General features: G+C 41.9%; 1 protein-coding gene across 2 annotated transcripts in view; it reads right to left on the reverse strand.

Moving 5' to 3' along the window:
* rims2 (regulating synaptic membrane exocytosis 2) overlaps nt 1–15,533 on the reverse strand; it is a 922,071-nt gene that overhangs the window by 667,668 nt on the left and 238,870 nt on the right. The gene's annotated exons all lie outside the window — the stretch shown is intronic.

Below are 15,533 nucleotides of genomic sequence, written 5' to 3' on the forward strand. Positions count from 1 at the left end.
AGAAGTTCATCAAAGGTTACGAATGGGCCAATGGGCAGAAGAATGGCAGATGGTTCTTGTTGAATAGTGGGGCAATCTCGAGGGACAGAGGACCCTCATGTGCTCATATATTCTATCATTGTTGAAATCTGACCAGTAATATAGCTATGTACTTGCTACTCATTTGTATTATATAATTCTAAGAGACGGACTCACTACAATTAGACTGGACACTGGATCCTTTGATTCACCGCAGGAGAATAAAGAGTAAGGAGATTAGACTTTATTGCCTTCTATCACAGTGAGGAACATGGGGGATCTGCTGTGGTGGATGTTTATGTTAATTTTTAAGTAGTTGTGTGTCTTGTTGCTTTTTATAGTATAGCTGTGTGGTAATCTGAATGTCACCGTACCTTAATTGGTACATGTGACAATAAACTGACTTTGAAACCTTGATAGATCAGAGCAATTAAACAATGAATGCATAAAGTGAGTCTTCAGAGAACATGAAGTAACCCATTTCAGTAATTAAATAATTCAAGATGTAAAAGAACTCATGATGTTATAATAGCGCTATTAGAAGAGCAGTGGATTTCCACCAATGTCAGAAAACCAATAATATATGGTTAGCAGACAAAAATGCTACAGAAACTCAGCGGGTGAGGCAGGATCTATGGAGCGAAGGAATAAGTGAAGACCCTTCTTCGGGGGGGCGGGAAAAAGAAAGGAAGAGGCGGAGACAGTGGGCTGTGGGAGAGCTGGGAAGGGGAGGGGAAGGAGGGAGAAAGCAAGGACTACCTGAAATTGGAGAAGTCAATGTTCATACCGCTGGGGTGTAAACTACCCAAGCGGAATATGAGGTGCTGCTCCTTCAATTTCGGGTGGTGCTCACTCTGGCCATGGAGGAAGCCCAGGACAGAGAGGTTGGATTTGGAATGGGACGGGGAGTTGAAGTGCTGAGCCACCGGGAGATCAGGTTGGTTATTGCGAACTGAGCGGAGGTGTTGGGCGTTAGTTATTGATTCTTCTTGTGGGATCTTGCTGTGTGAAAAATGGCTATCAAAACTCCATAAACCAATGTGATTTGAGCATTCACTAGTTGTTGAGTACCTCAGACATTCTGGCAGTGATATATACATATAATTAAAAGGGAAAATCTGCAGATTCTGGAGATTTGGAATCAAACTGAAAATGCTGGAAACAACTAAGCGATCAGGTAGCAGACACCTCTCCACAGATGCTGTTTGATATGTTGACCAGCTTTCACATTATCTGCTTTTTATACATCACAACCTCCATATTTAATCATGAATGAGTGATTGTTACATGGGACAAAGCATGAAATCAGCATTGAATTAAAAAATAAAAACAAAAATCAGATAATAATTTATTATTATATCGCGTGGGATCCAGGGAGAGTTCGCTGGCTGGATAGAGAATTGGCATCATGGAAGGAAGCAGAAAGTCATGGAGGTAGTTGATTTTCGGACTGAAGGCTTGTGACTAGTGAAGTGCCATCTACCTCATTAGAGACCTTTGAACAATATGTAATCAGCTTTATCTTGTACAAAATATTATACCATTTATCATTTATCCGTATATTGTGGACGGCTTGATTGTAATCATGTACAGTCTTTTCTTTGACTGGATAGCACGCAACAAAAGTTATTCACTGTACCTCGACACACGTGACAAACATAAACTAAACTGTCTGAAGAACTTACAAAATACAAAATGAAGCGGTTGGACAGGCTAGATGCAGGAAGATTGTTCCCGATGTTGGGGAAGTCCAGAACAAGGGGTCACAGTTTAAGGATAAAGGGGAAATCTTTTAGGACCGAGATGAGAAAAACATTTTTCACACAGAGAGTGGTGAATCTGTGGAATTCTCTGCCACAGAAGGTAGTTGAGGCCAGTTCATTGGCTATATTTAAGAGGGAGTTAGATGTGGCCCTTGTGGCTAAAGGGATCAGGGGGTATGGAGAGAAGGCAGGTACAGGATACTGAGTTGGATGATCAGCCATGATCATATTGAATGGTGGTGAAGGCTCGAAGGACCAAATGGCCTACTCCTGCACCTATTTTCTATGTTTCTAAGTTTCTAAGAAGGACAACAACCCAAAACAGCACACAACTGTTTTCTCCAGAGATGCTGCCTGACCCACTGAGTTACCTCAGAGTAAGGGAATTAGGAACCAGAGGGTATAGTTTAAAGTGAGAGAGGAAAGATTTAATAGGAACCTGAGCGGCAATTATGGAATATATGGAATGAGCTGCCAGAGGAGTTAGTTGAGGCAGGTACTATAAAAACGCTTAAAATACATTTGTACAGGTACATGTATGGCAAATGCTTAGACAGATAGGAGTCAAACACAGGCAGGTGGGACTAGCATAGACGGGGCTTCTTGGCCGACATGGGCAAGTTGGGCTGAATGGCCTGTTTCCATACTGTATAGCTCTATGACTCTATCTTTACTCATTGCATTACAACCTTACTATTGGAAGTGGTTGGAAGTAAACAGCACGAATACTGTATATTCAAAGGAACAATTGTTAAATTAAGTGAGGGAAATACAAATAGGAACAGATTTTTAATAGGTTAAGATGAATTAATGTGAGAAACAGACGATATGGAGTCTATCAATCACTTGAACATGTTGTGGTGAAAGGCCTGTTTCTGAGATGTAAATGTGATGTACGTCTATTTTCAAGTAGAACAGTTGATCGGGTAACTATCGTGGGACTTTACTTCTTTCCAAAGCTGGCAACATTCCGAATCAGAATCTTCTTGTTCATTTGTTCATGAATACAATGCATAAGCAAGCCAAGGAGCAACAAATATGATCTCTATTGCTTGTCAACATCAGGAGAAGTATTGGGGCAAAATCAATACCTGTCTGTGACATGCAGTCTTAACTGATTTTTTTGATACTCTAAGGACTTTGGAGACTTCTGAGGAGATGTGGTTGTCTGAAGCAGCACTGGCTAGTGTTGAAACAACTCTATTCAGTGTGTGAGATGGCACAGTGACAATTGTTTGTTCAAACAAGTTTCAAATGACGTGAAGCATTGGACACTTCTCTGTTCTCATTCCAGCCTGCTGCAATCACAGAGCTTCATGTGTAAGTTTGGAAAGTAATTTGGATGTGAGCAAAACTGCTAAATCCGTCCAGACCAAATGTTAGCCAATGTCTTTATATGCATCAGGTGCTCCTTAATGTTAAATCCCTTCAAATTGTTTCTCATTGATAAGCATTGATATCTTAAAAATATTACATTGCTATTTAATCGTATCTAGAAGTAAATTTATGGTAAATCCAATCCAGTCCAGAACAGTAATAAGGGGTGATTGAACTCCTACAGGATCATCTTTAAGGTAAACTGTTAAACAAATACCCTATTTGCCCTCTCTATTATGAAGAACATGACAATTATACTGAGTATCCTGGCAATATTTGCTCCTTACTCAGCATTGCAGAAAATAACTATCTAAAAATAAGAAAGAGAAGCACTTGACTAGGTGGTATCTTGAACACTGGAAGTTGACTGCATTGTTGTCTACCTATGTGTACAGATAGGCAATGACTACTCTCATGTTTCACAAAAGCTCTGACTGATATGTGTATGAAGCAACTCCGGATGCTAGTTTATACCAAAGATCTTAGAGCGGAGCAAGATAGACCACTACTGCAAAATCCAATGGGTTGACGTGTAGTACGCAACGGAGCGTAACTTCCGCCATTTCAGTAATCCCGACCCAACTTCAGTTATGCCTCTCGCAGTGTAATCAGCTTTGCGGGGGAACAGTTTGCGTGTTTTAAATGTTTTTTAAATGTTTCTTTTTAAATGGCTCATGTCCTGTGTTTGAATTGATTATTGTATTAAACTTGCACTCCTTAATTCATCTAATCCCATTGTTCACAACTGCTTGTATGCACCCTTAAAGGCAATTATATTGATATATATATATATATATATATATATAACAGATATATATTTGTTATATATATATATATGTGTGTGTGATATACACATATATAAATGTGATATAGATGCATATAATTATATAACACATACATATATATTTTTCTAGTTTCTTATATATACATAAACACATATATATTAATTATATATATATATATATATATATATATATAATGCATATATATATATGTGTGACATAAACGTACATAAATATATAACACACATATATATATTCTCTTGTTTTTTTCTTGTGATCTAGAATTATTTGTTGAGCAACCTTTTTCTTTCTTTCTTTCATTCATTCATTCAACCTATCTCTCTCTCTCCCTCTACGAAATCCTAATATTGTGAATGAAATATCAATGAACACAAAGGCTGGTGGGACAGGATCAAGGGTTTGGTTTAGTCCAGGGGTCGGCAACCTATTTTGCATATTGTAACTATCGTAAGGTTTACGAAACATTTAGACAGGTACATGGATGGGACAGGTATAATAATAATAATAACTTTATTTATAAAGCACTTTAAACAACTACAGTTGCCACAAAGTGCTGTACATGAGAACTCATGAACAAAAAGCAATTACAAACAATTAAAAACCATTAAAAACCGTAAAACGAAGGACTATAAAAAACACACTAAAAATTAAAAGACATTAAAAGCACTAAAAACAGGAGCAATGCCTCAGCCAGTGTCGAAAGCCAAAGAATAAAAATGTGTTTTTAGGGAGGATTTGAAGATGGACAGTGAGGGGGCCTGTCTGATGTGCAGCGGCAAGGTGTTCCAGAGTGCCGGAGCAGCAACAGAAAAGGCTCTATCCCCTCTGAGCTTCCGCTTAGACCTTGGTACCTCAAGGAGCAGCTGATCAGCTGACCTGAGGCACCGGGCAGGAGCATATAGGTGGAGCAGCTCAGAGAGGTAAGGCGGGGCGAGCCCATTCAACGATTTAAAAACAAATAAAATAATTTTGAAATGAACTCGAAAGTGCACTGGGAGCCAGTGTAGGGAGGCCAAAATTGGCGTAATGTGCTCCCTCTTTCGAGTTCCAGTCAAAAGGCGAGCGGCAGCATTTTGAACAAGCTGGAGACGAGCCAATGAAGCTCGTGCGACTCCAGAGTAGAGTGCGTTACAGTAATCCAGCCTAGATGTAATAAAGGCATGGATTACTGTTTCAAAATGCTCCCGCTCGAGAATGGGCTTCACCTTTGCCAGCTTCCTTAGGTGAAAGAAGCTGGACTTAACCACCGCGCCTATTTGTTTGTCTAGTTTAAAATCACCGTCCATCCTAAAACCCAGGTTCAAGACGGTTGGCTTTACAGACAATGCCAGTGGACCCAAGTCAACAAAGGGAGGTTCACGGCAGCCATTGGGGCCAAACAAAATCACCTCTGTCTTCTCTTCATTAAGTCCCAGAAAGTTTAAGGCCATCCAGGACTTAATGTCTTCAAGACAAGACAGAAGTGATTTTAGAGAATAGTCTTCTTCTTTCCTGAGTGGCATATATAACTGGCTATCATCTGCATAAAAGTGAAAGGAGATGCCATGCCTTCTTAAAATTGAGCCCAGAGGAAGTAGGTATAAGGAGAAGAGCAGGGGCCCTAAAATTGAGCCCTGTGGAACCCCATATACCAAGGGAGTGGAGGAGGATTTAAAGCCAGCAAGGCTTACACGCATGGTTCTGTCTGCCAGATAGGACCTGAACCATCCCAGGGCACTGCCACAAATGCCCACTTGGTGCTGTAGTCTGGAAATTAAAATTCCATGGTCCACTGTATCGAAGGCGGCAGATAGGTCCAGCAAGACAAGAACCACATAATTACCTGAGTCGTTTGCCAGGAGGATGTCGTTGAAGACCCTTAGCAGAGCCGACTCTGTGCTATGCATAGCCTTGAATCCAGACTGGAAAACCTCCCGAATATTGTGCTCATCCAGGAAGAGTTTCAGCTGCGCATAAACTACCTTCTCCATGATCTTAGAGATAAAAGGCAACTTGGAGATCGGCCTAAAATTGGCCAGATCAGTTTGATCCAGGCCTGGTTTCTTAAGTAGTGGTTGCACTACAGCATGTTTAAAATTTATGGGGACAACCCCAGAACACAAGCTACTGTTTATAATGGCGAGAACCGACTGCCCTATACTCGGGAAAACCTCTTTAAAAAGAAGAGGAGGGACAGCATCACAGGGGGAACCCTGACGGCTTAATATGCCTAACCACATCCTCTAGACCCGACAATGTCAGAGGCACAAACTTTTCAATAGAGTACAGTCATAAGTTCACAACACGATGGTAGCCTGAAATTTGGCAAAATTGTCTACAATTTGGTAATCACACGCTGAGAAGCTTTGATACAAAAAATGGGAATAGATAACATTGCAATCAATAAATTTGGAAACGTATTGACATTAAAGTGTAGGAAGGAACTGCAGACGCTGGTTTAAACCGAAGATAGACACAAAAAAGCTGGAGCAACTCAGCGGGTCAGACAGCATCTCTGGCGAAAAGGAACAGGTGAAGTTCCAGGTCGAGACCCTTCTTGTGACCCGCTGAGTTACTCCAGCTTTTCGTGTCTATCCTTGACATTAAGGTACATCATCGTGAAGATCGAAGTTATGTCTGATCCAGCCTACAGAGGATTTGAGGTTTTGTTAGTGTTGCAGGTAATCTTTTAGCAAGGAAAATCCGTCAACCCTCTGCAAGATTAGCTCAGTCTAAAACCGCAGATAAAATGTTCGGGGAGGAGGTGTAATGTACAGGAGATGAATCGCAGAGGTGCCTCCAAAGTAATTCCAATAGTTTTAATTACCAAAGTCTTTTTTACTATTGTTAGAGCACTTATACTTTAAAAAAAAAGAATTAAAGTGTGGAACTGCTGCATTTACGCAGAACCCTGCATTTATAGCGGAGCAGTACGCTCCGCTTGTAGATGATGCCACCATGACAGAAGCCGGTTACCCATCAGCTACTATGGCTCCACTCTAAGATCTTTGGTTTATACCACTATGGTTAACAATGGGCCATTATGGGCTCCACCCTTCTTTAGATCATCAGTTACTGGCCCTGATTTATTCTGACCTTTTCTCAGTCTGAAGAAGGTTTCAACCCAACACTGTTCTCTGTTCTCTTTCTCCAGAGATGCTGCCTGACACGCTGAGATACTCCAGCATTCTGTGTCTATCTTTAATTCTCACTGATAATCCAATCTGCCTCAACACTCAGGTGGTTGTTGATCATGAGGGAAATTTCCTGATAGCGAATGCCAAGCACACATGCTGCCTTAGTCTCGGGGAGACCACACTACCAGGCATTCCCCGCAGCCACCACTGTCCAGATCGATAGAAAATGGACAAGGCTATTTCTCAGCCCTATCCTATCAGCTCTGTATCAATAACAACAAAAGTCAGTTGAGCAGCAGAATCACTGTGGATAAAGACATTGGTCTTCTAAAAATGAGATTCCAATATAGCAGCTGTCTTGGGACGCACTAGAGCATCGACCCAGCAAATGCAAGGACTATATTAAGGTGTGCTATATGCTGCGCATCCTAACAATTGAACAACACCAGCCAGTGCTGGAGGAAGAGCAGCTTGCAGAAGCTGAGCACAAGACACAGGCAGGAGAGTATCAGGGTCAAAGTGAACAGATGGCCGAGAGGCTGTTGGAGGAGTAACCTAATCATTTCTATCTAACTCTCTCTTAAATCCATCCAGTGACTTGGCCTCCACTGCCCTCTGTGGCAGGGAATTCCATAAATTCACAACTCTCTGGGTGAAAAAGATTTTTCACCTAGAGATGTTTCTCACAAGAAGCCTGCTGAATTCAAACAATATTAGTCTTTCTGGACACCAAAGTTCACCAACAATCAACCAAGACCCCTGTGCATTAAAGAGATGTCATAATCTTTCTCACCTTCCTTTGCAGGGTTATCTGTATTTATCAGCACATCAAGGCAACATTCCATGATTTAATCACTGAAACAGCTTGGCACAACTGATTTCAATGGTTGCATCTCTCCCTGACAACATTTCTTGAGGACAAAAAAATCATTATTGCATTGCCCGATTGAGTGGGACTTTTCATGCCAGAAAGACTGCTGGGGACCTTTTTGTCACACTCTTCTGATGACAGCAGCTTTTTTCTCGCTTTACCTTGGTACTCAGTATCAATTCTCAACTACACATCTCTCTTCTAAAAGCTTTCATCTCCCTTTAAGTGAAAAAAATAGCCTTCTCCCCTGCAACCATTCTTTCCACCATGGCATCCACAATATCGATGCTCAAGCATCAGACTATTGCCCCTCTCAGATATTTCAATTGAACCTGGTCCTGTTGAGAAAACTGCGTCCTGCATTTGTGAGCAATTTTGGGCAGCATACCCGAGGAAGGATGTGCTGACTCTGGAGAAAGTCCAGAGGCCATTTACAACAATGATCCCAGGAATGAGTAGGTTAACATATGATGCGCTTTTTACGGCACTGGGCCTGTACTAGCTAGAGTTTAGAAGAATGAGGGGGGACCTCATTGAATCGTACAGAATAGTGAAAGGCTTGGATAGAGGGGATGTGGAGAGGATGTTTCCACTAGTGGGAGAGTCCAGGACTAGAGGTCACAGCCTCAGAATTAAAAGACATTCTTTTAGGAAGGAGATGAGGAAGAATTTCTTCAGTCAGAGGGTGGTGAATCTGTGGATTTCTTTGCCGCAGACGGCTATGGAGGCTGAAGCCCCTGTACCACTTTCACGACCTAATTGGCGACCTCTGCCGAGTTTGCCCTTGACTCATACTCGCAGCATGGTCGCCACGAGGTCGTAGGAGGTATTCGTAACTCTTCCTCATGCTCGTGAGTGGTCTCCGCAAACTCGTGACCTCAAGTAGGTCGCTGCGTTTTTTCCTGCCTGATAAAAAATGTCCACGAGTAAAAAAATGGATACTTTTTAAGGACCTGTCCCACTTTCACGACCTAATTCACGACCTTTTTTACTCGTGGACATTTTTCATCATGCTAGAAAAACGCCCCGACCTACTTGATGCCACGAGTACCTACGACTAGCATCACGCCCTACCTACGACCTACCTACGACCTACCTACGACTTCCTACGACCTTGTGACGACCATGCTACGAGTATGAGTCAAAGGCAAACTCGGCAGAGGTCATGAATTAGGTCATGAAAGTGGGACAGGCCGTTTACTTGTAGGTTGGTCGTAGGTAGGTCGTAGTAGGCCGAGATGGTAGTCGTAGGTAGTTGTAGAAAGTCGTAGGTGGTCGTAGGTCGGTAAGTGGCCCGAGAAAAAAAAATGCAAACATGACATAATTTTATCATGTGATCGTTTTCCACTCGTAGCTCGTCGTAGTTGGTCTTAGGTGTGGAAGACTGAGGTCCAGGGAGGTCTTAGACATAGTCGTAGGAGGTCGTCGACATAGTCGAAGGAAGTCTTTTACTTCGGCGAGTCAACACGACCTTGACATTTTTTTCAACTCGTCTAGGGTCTTCTAAACTCGTGGATTAGGTCTTCCAAGTGGGACAGGCCCTTAACTCACTGGGTCAGGTATCATCTCTTGAGAACATGGATAGGTAACATTCTGAATCGGAACCCTTCTTCAGACAGATCATAGGGGGCAGAGGGGCGCGGGGGGCGGAAAGAAAGCTGGAAGAGGGGGATCTCATAGAGGTGTATCAAATCATGAAAGGAATAGATTGGGTAGATGTACGGAGTCTCATGACGAGAGTAGGTGAATCGTGGACCAGAGCACATAGGTTCAAGGTGAAGGGGAAAAGATTTAATAGGAATCCGAGGGGTAACTTTTTCACACAAAGGGTGATGGGTGTATGGAACCAGCTACCAGAGGAGATAGTTGAGGCTGGGACTATCCCATCATTTAAGAAACAGTTAGACAGGTACATGGATAGGACAGGTTTGGAGTGATATTGAATAAGCACAGGAATGTGTGACTAGTGCAGCTGGGACATTGTTGGCCAGTGTGGGCAAGTTGGGCCGAAGGGCCTGTTTCCACACTGTATCACTCTATGACTCTAGAAGAAGGGAAGGTAATACCTGGCAGGTAATACAGCAAGATGGCAGCAGGTATCACAGAGAGGGCTCAGTGAGAGAGGGTCTCCTCTGTTGGAGAGAGGAGGAGAACCTTTCCAAAGTAGGCATATCTTGAGGAGATTTTGCAGTAGAGCAGTGTAATGTAGAAAAAAGGAACTGCTGATGCTGCTTTATAGTAGAGATACAAGGTGCTAGAGTAACTTTGAATGCCTTTGTCCTGCTGCTCCTCACTTCCAGCTTTCTTCCCCAGCTCCCCCCCCCCCCCCACAAATAAGTCTGCAGAAGAATCCCGACCCAAATTTTCACCGATCCATGTTCTTCAGAGATGCTCTCTGACCTGCTGAGTTAAGCCAGCACTTTGTCTTGTTTTGTAAAACAGCATCTGCAGTTCCTTGTTTCCACATTTCCATGTTTTCTGGAAGCGCATTATGATTGTTTTGCTTTGTACTCTATTCCTCCATTTATCAAACCAGGATCCCCTATCCTTTTTTAACTGCCTATTCAACCTGCCCTGTAACGTTCAATGATATATGTGCACGCGCTCTCTGATCTCTCTGTTCATGTCTTCCATTTAGAATCGTGACCTGTCATATTGCTTTTGTCACTCTTCTTATTGAAATCTAATATATGTGCACTTTATCTAATATTTTGCATACTAATTCTGAAATGTAGGGATTTTCCCACCAACAAGGTTAAACTGAATGGTATCCAGTTACCAATTTAAATTTACAGATTTAAATTTATGGATCTAAGTTAAGATTATGACTAAAATACAAGGAAAGTGGATTGGAGTCCCTACAGGAAGTAGCGCAAAAGAAGAAGGATAGACATGATAGCTGCAAGAATCCATGGTCTTGTCGTGAATATTGGTTGCTAACATTCTCTGGAAGAGAGAATTCTGGAAGAGAAGGGAAGGGAAAAGTGTGGAGATTATGCAGCTGCAAGTGAGAGGAGTGTGGAGCAGCAGCAAAATTATAATGGAAAATAAAGATGAAGAGGGCAGCTTCTGTGTGGTTAAAATAGGAAATGTTTTACATATCCCACAGAGTCAATGAAAGCATTAATTTTAAATCTTATTTAGCCCAGAGCAGTCAAGACGTCACTGAATAGCGGGAGAGACCAGAACAGCGAAATAGATGGATGTTCTTCATGGATGTTGTTAATATGCAATCACAAAAGACATTTGTTGCGTTTCTTCACGAGCCCTGCCAGCTCAAGTCCATTGAAATGAAGTCATATTATTTTCCCAGGAAGGAAACTGGCTGAGCAGCAGGAAATAGAGAGTAGACATTTTTATAAGTACTTCAATTGGCAGCATATCACTCGTCAGTGTTGGGGCCACAACCCCATATTTTAAAAACGGCTTTGATGGGAAAGTCTTGTATCCAGATTTGCTGATTGCTGTCATTGCAGTATAAACAGTACACATGGAATCCATATATTGTAGAGATATTCAATGCACTGAGTGAATTAAGGCACATGGAATTAGAGGATATGGGGTTAGAGGGATACGGTCTAAATGCAGGCAAATAGAATGTGTGGATTGGACATATTGCGTTGGTGTGGGCAAGTTGGGCCGAAGGGCTTGTTTCCACACTGTATGACTCTACCTCGAATGTGCAAATGGATTTCAAGGTGGGCAAATTGGAGTACAACACTGAATCTGAAAGCAACAAACTACTCTCTAAATGGTGCAATGGTAATATTAGTTAAGGTCCAACAAGATTAAGATGTACGTTAATATTAAATTAAAAAGTGGATGGAATAGAACTGGTGCGTCCAGTTGATGATGGTTGGTACAGACTTGTTGGGTCAATGGGCCTGTTTCTAGGCTGTATCTCTGAACCAAATCGCCTGTCCTTTTACTTCTTCCATTCTTACCATCCAGAGAGCCAATGAAGCAACAATTGGCTTACATGTCTTCCAATCTAGTATGCTGCATTCTGCATTCCCAATGTGGACTCCTCTACAGCAGATAAACCAAGTACAGATTGGGTGACTTGTTTGTGAACCATCTACACTCAATCTGCAGGTAGGACCACGTTTCCAGTCGCTTGCCATTTTTATTCACTATCCCACTACTAATATGATCTCTCTGTCTGTGGCTTCCTGAACTGTTTAAACAAAACAAGCTTGAATAATAACCCAACGTCTTTCTTCTAGGCACAGTATATCCTTCTGGCTTTCTCTAACTTCAGACAACCTAGTCCTTCTTCCATTCTATATTTCCAAGTGACATATTTTTCTCTGTTCCACTCTGTGTATAGTTTGGCTTGCCAAACATGTCCCAGGATATCAGAACTACATTAGCAACAGATTACAACATAGAAGTTTAACTTTTCTTCATTGCTCTAGCTGCCTTGAATCACTCCATTGGAGGAATCCCTTTTGTTCTACCTACATTTTGCTGCTATCTAGACTACCTCATTTCTCTTTTTCTCAGGTTTGAAAGTTTTCCATTTGAAATGCTAATTTTCTTCCCACAAATACTTCCTGACATGCTACTGGTGAAATAATCCATTTTTCTTGCATTCTTCATTTTATTATCTTACATGTACAAATCTAGCCTGCCGGGCAAGTACTCACCACCTGACCATTAGCACCTCATGATGCAGAACTGGCAGCTTGATGTGTTGGTAACTGTTCCATTAAGCCATTTTTGACTCATTCTACCGCAGTCTCTCTTTTGTGCTACACTTCCTTCCCCTGCCCCAACCACAAATTCACTCCTACTGAAAGCTAACTTGCATCTGAAGAAGTCTGAACCCTCAACCCGAAACTTCACCAATCTGTGTTCTCCAGGGATGCTGCCTGACTTGCTGAATTACTCCAGCACTTTGTTTCCACTTGCATCTCTCTTTCCCAATGCTGACAAATGGTCACAGTATGAAACATTGACCATTTCCCATTCCACAAATGTTGCTTGGACTGCTGTGTTTTTTCCAGCATTTTCTGTTTTTGTCACACAAAATAGGGTTACATTTCCTAGAATCTAAAAAGCGATTGTGTGATTAGATTATTTTTAATTCCAAATATTAAGCAGAACAGACAGGATACATGAAAAAAATATTTATCCTCGTTACGAGATGTAGCATCATGCAGTTCCAGTGCAAGGAGTGGGAGTGAAGAGCAATTGCAGTATCATCCAAAAGCCTGAACGATGTCTTTCCGGAATTAAATGACGACATTTCAGGGTGGCACGGTGGCGTAGCGGTAGAGCTACTGCCTTAAAGCAGTCTGTACGGAGTTTGTACCGTCTCCCTGTGATCTGCATGGCTTTTCTCCGAGATCCTCAGTTTCCTCCCACTCCCCAAAAACGTACAGGTACGTAGGTTTGGCTTGGTATAAATGTAAAATTGTCCCTAGTGTGTGTAGGGTAGTGTTAATGTGCGGGATCGCTGATCGGTGCCCACTAATTGGGTCGAAGGGCCCGTTTCCACGCTGTATCTCTAAACTAAACTAAACTAAACATTTACTTTATAATGGGAAACACTGAAACTTTTGTCCATAATGGGAATTGAGGCTAGACTTAGTTTAGTTTAGAGATACAGCATGCAAACAGGCCCTTTGGCCCACTAAATCCGTGCCGACCAACCACCCATTACTAGTTCCATCCTACACACTAGGGACAATTTACAGAAGCCAATTAACCTACAAACCTGCATGTTTTGGAATGTGGGAGAAAACCGGAGCAGATGGAGAAAACCCACATGGTCACAGGGTGAACAAACAAATTCAGTACAGACAACACCAGTAGCCAGGATCGAACCTGGGTCTCCGGCACTGTAATACAGCAACTCGACAGCTGTGCTATAGTGCCGCCACATCACTGATTTTAAATCTGAGGCTGACATTTTTTTGTTGTGGAGCATAAGGAAGTGGTAATATACACAGTAAGCTGACATACCAGTCAGGATCTCAACGAGCTGTGGTATAGCCCATAGCCCAGTGAGGCAAACTATTTTTATTCCAGCATTTCTACTGGTATATTGTATTTGAAAATCGGTTTGATAGATTACTGAGCCCCATGTCAAAAGATGTTGATTTGATGAGAGAACAGAGATAGAATTTCAGCAAAGGTACACAAAATTGCTGGGGAAACTCAGCGGGTGCAGCAGCATCTATGGAGCGAAGGAAAGAGGCGACGTTTCGGGCCGAAACCCTTCTTCAGACTGATGGGGGTTAGGAAAGAAAGAAGGAAAAGGGGAGGAGGAGGAGGAGCCCGAGGGCGGGCGGATGGGAGGGTGGGAGGAGACAGCTAGAGGGTTAAGGAAGGGGAGGAGACAGCACGGGCTAGCCAAATTGGGAGAATTCAATGTTAATGCCATAAGGACGCAAGGTCCCCAGACGGAATATGAGGTGCTGTTCCTCCAATTTCCGCTGTTGCTCACTCTGGCAATGGAGGAGACCCAGGACAGAGAGGTCGGATTGGGAATGGGAGGGGAAGTTGAAGTGCTGGTGAACACTAGAATTTCAGCAAGTCTTATTGAACGATAAAAAATTGGCTTGTGTGTTTGATTTCTGCTCAACTTTAAAATTATGTTAAATAGTCCAGGCCTTACTTTAAAATTCTCTGTATTGATCTTTCATCCTGCCCTCATTGCGTTCCCTGTTAAACATGAGAATTATTAAGTCTTTATGAAAGTCTAATACCTCATTCATTTGCACGTACGCAGTGAAATCTTTCCATTTACCTGGAACTTAGCACCAATGTTGGAAGTGCAAAAATGAGTTTGGTTGTTGATAAATCAAAACTAATTCTCTTAGTTATGATTTAGGTTTAAATAATATTTGTCCCAGAACTTACAATGATGCAATCTCCTCCGTCATTTTGAAGAGAAACACTTGGCTCTTAGCACTTTATCCATCTGAATGAAACATCTTGTTGAATCAATGTGACACCTCATGCTCTGATCCACTAATCTTTTATATGCTTTCATCATACTGACGACACTATTATACCATTGACAAACTGAAACTTACTGAAGTGTGCCTCCCATTCATTCAATCCTCTTAGATCCTAAAATGTCAACATTTCTAAAGACTAAAGTGGTGACAAACAACTTTGATGATGGGACAGACCCAACAGATCAGATGCCAGATTAAACTTTGCCTGATATTCAAATAAATGTCATCCCTTATATATTTTAGATAGATAGAAAATAGGTGCAGGAGGAGGCCATTCGGCCCTTCGGGCCAGCACCACCCTTCAATGTAATCATGGCTGATCGTCCCCTATCAATAACCCGTGCCTGCCTTCTCACCGTATCCCTTGACTCCACTAGCCCCTAGAGCTCCATTTAACTCTCTCTTAAATCCATGGATGCTCCATTTTCATGGATCCATTTTCATGGAGCATCTTCAAATTTGGTAATGGATCTTTAAGAAAATGAATAACATTTGTACATTTCAGAATCTGGAGAACAATTTTTGAAATTGCAATATTTGAACGTGCTATCATGCTCTTATTTTTTATTTTATGATGTAGGCTTTACAATAGACAATAGACAATAGGTGCAGTA

The sequence above is a fragment of the Amblyraja radiata genome, chromosome 4, assembly GCF_010909765.2.
Source record: "Amblyraja radiata isolate CabotCenter1 chromosome 4, sAmbRad1.1.pri, whole genome shotgun sequence".
In the NCBI taxonomy this organism is placed as follows: domain Eukaryota; kingdom Metazoa; phylum Chordata; class Chondrichthyes; order Rajiformes; family Rajidae; genus Amblyraja; species Amblyraja radiata.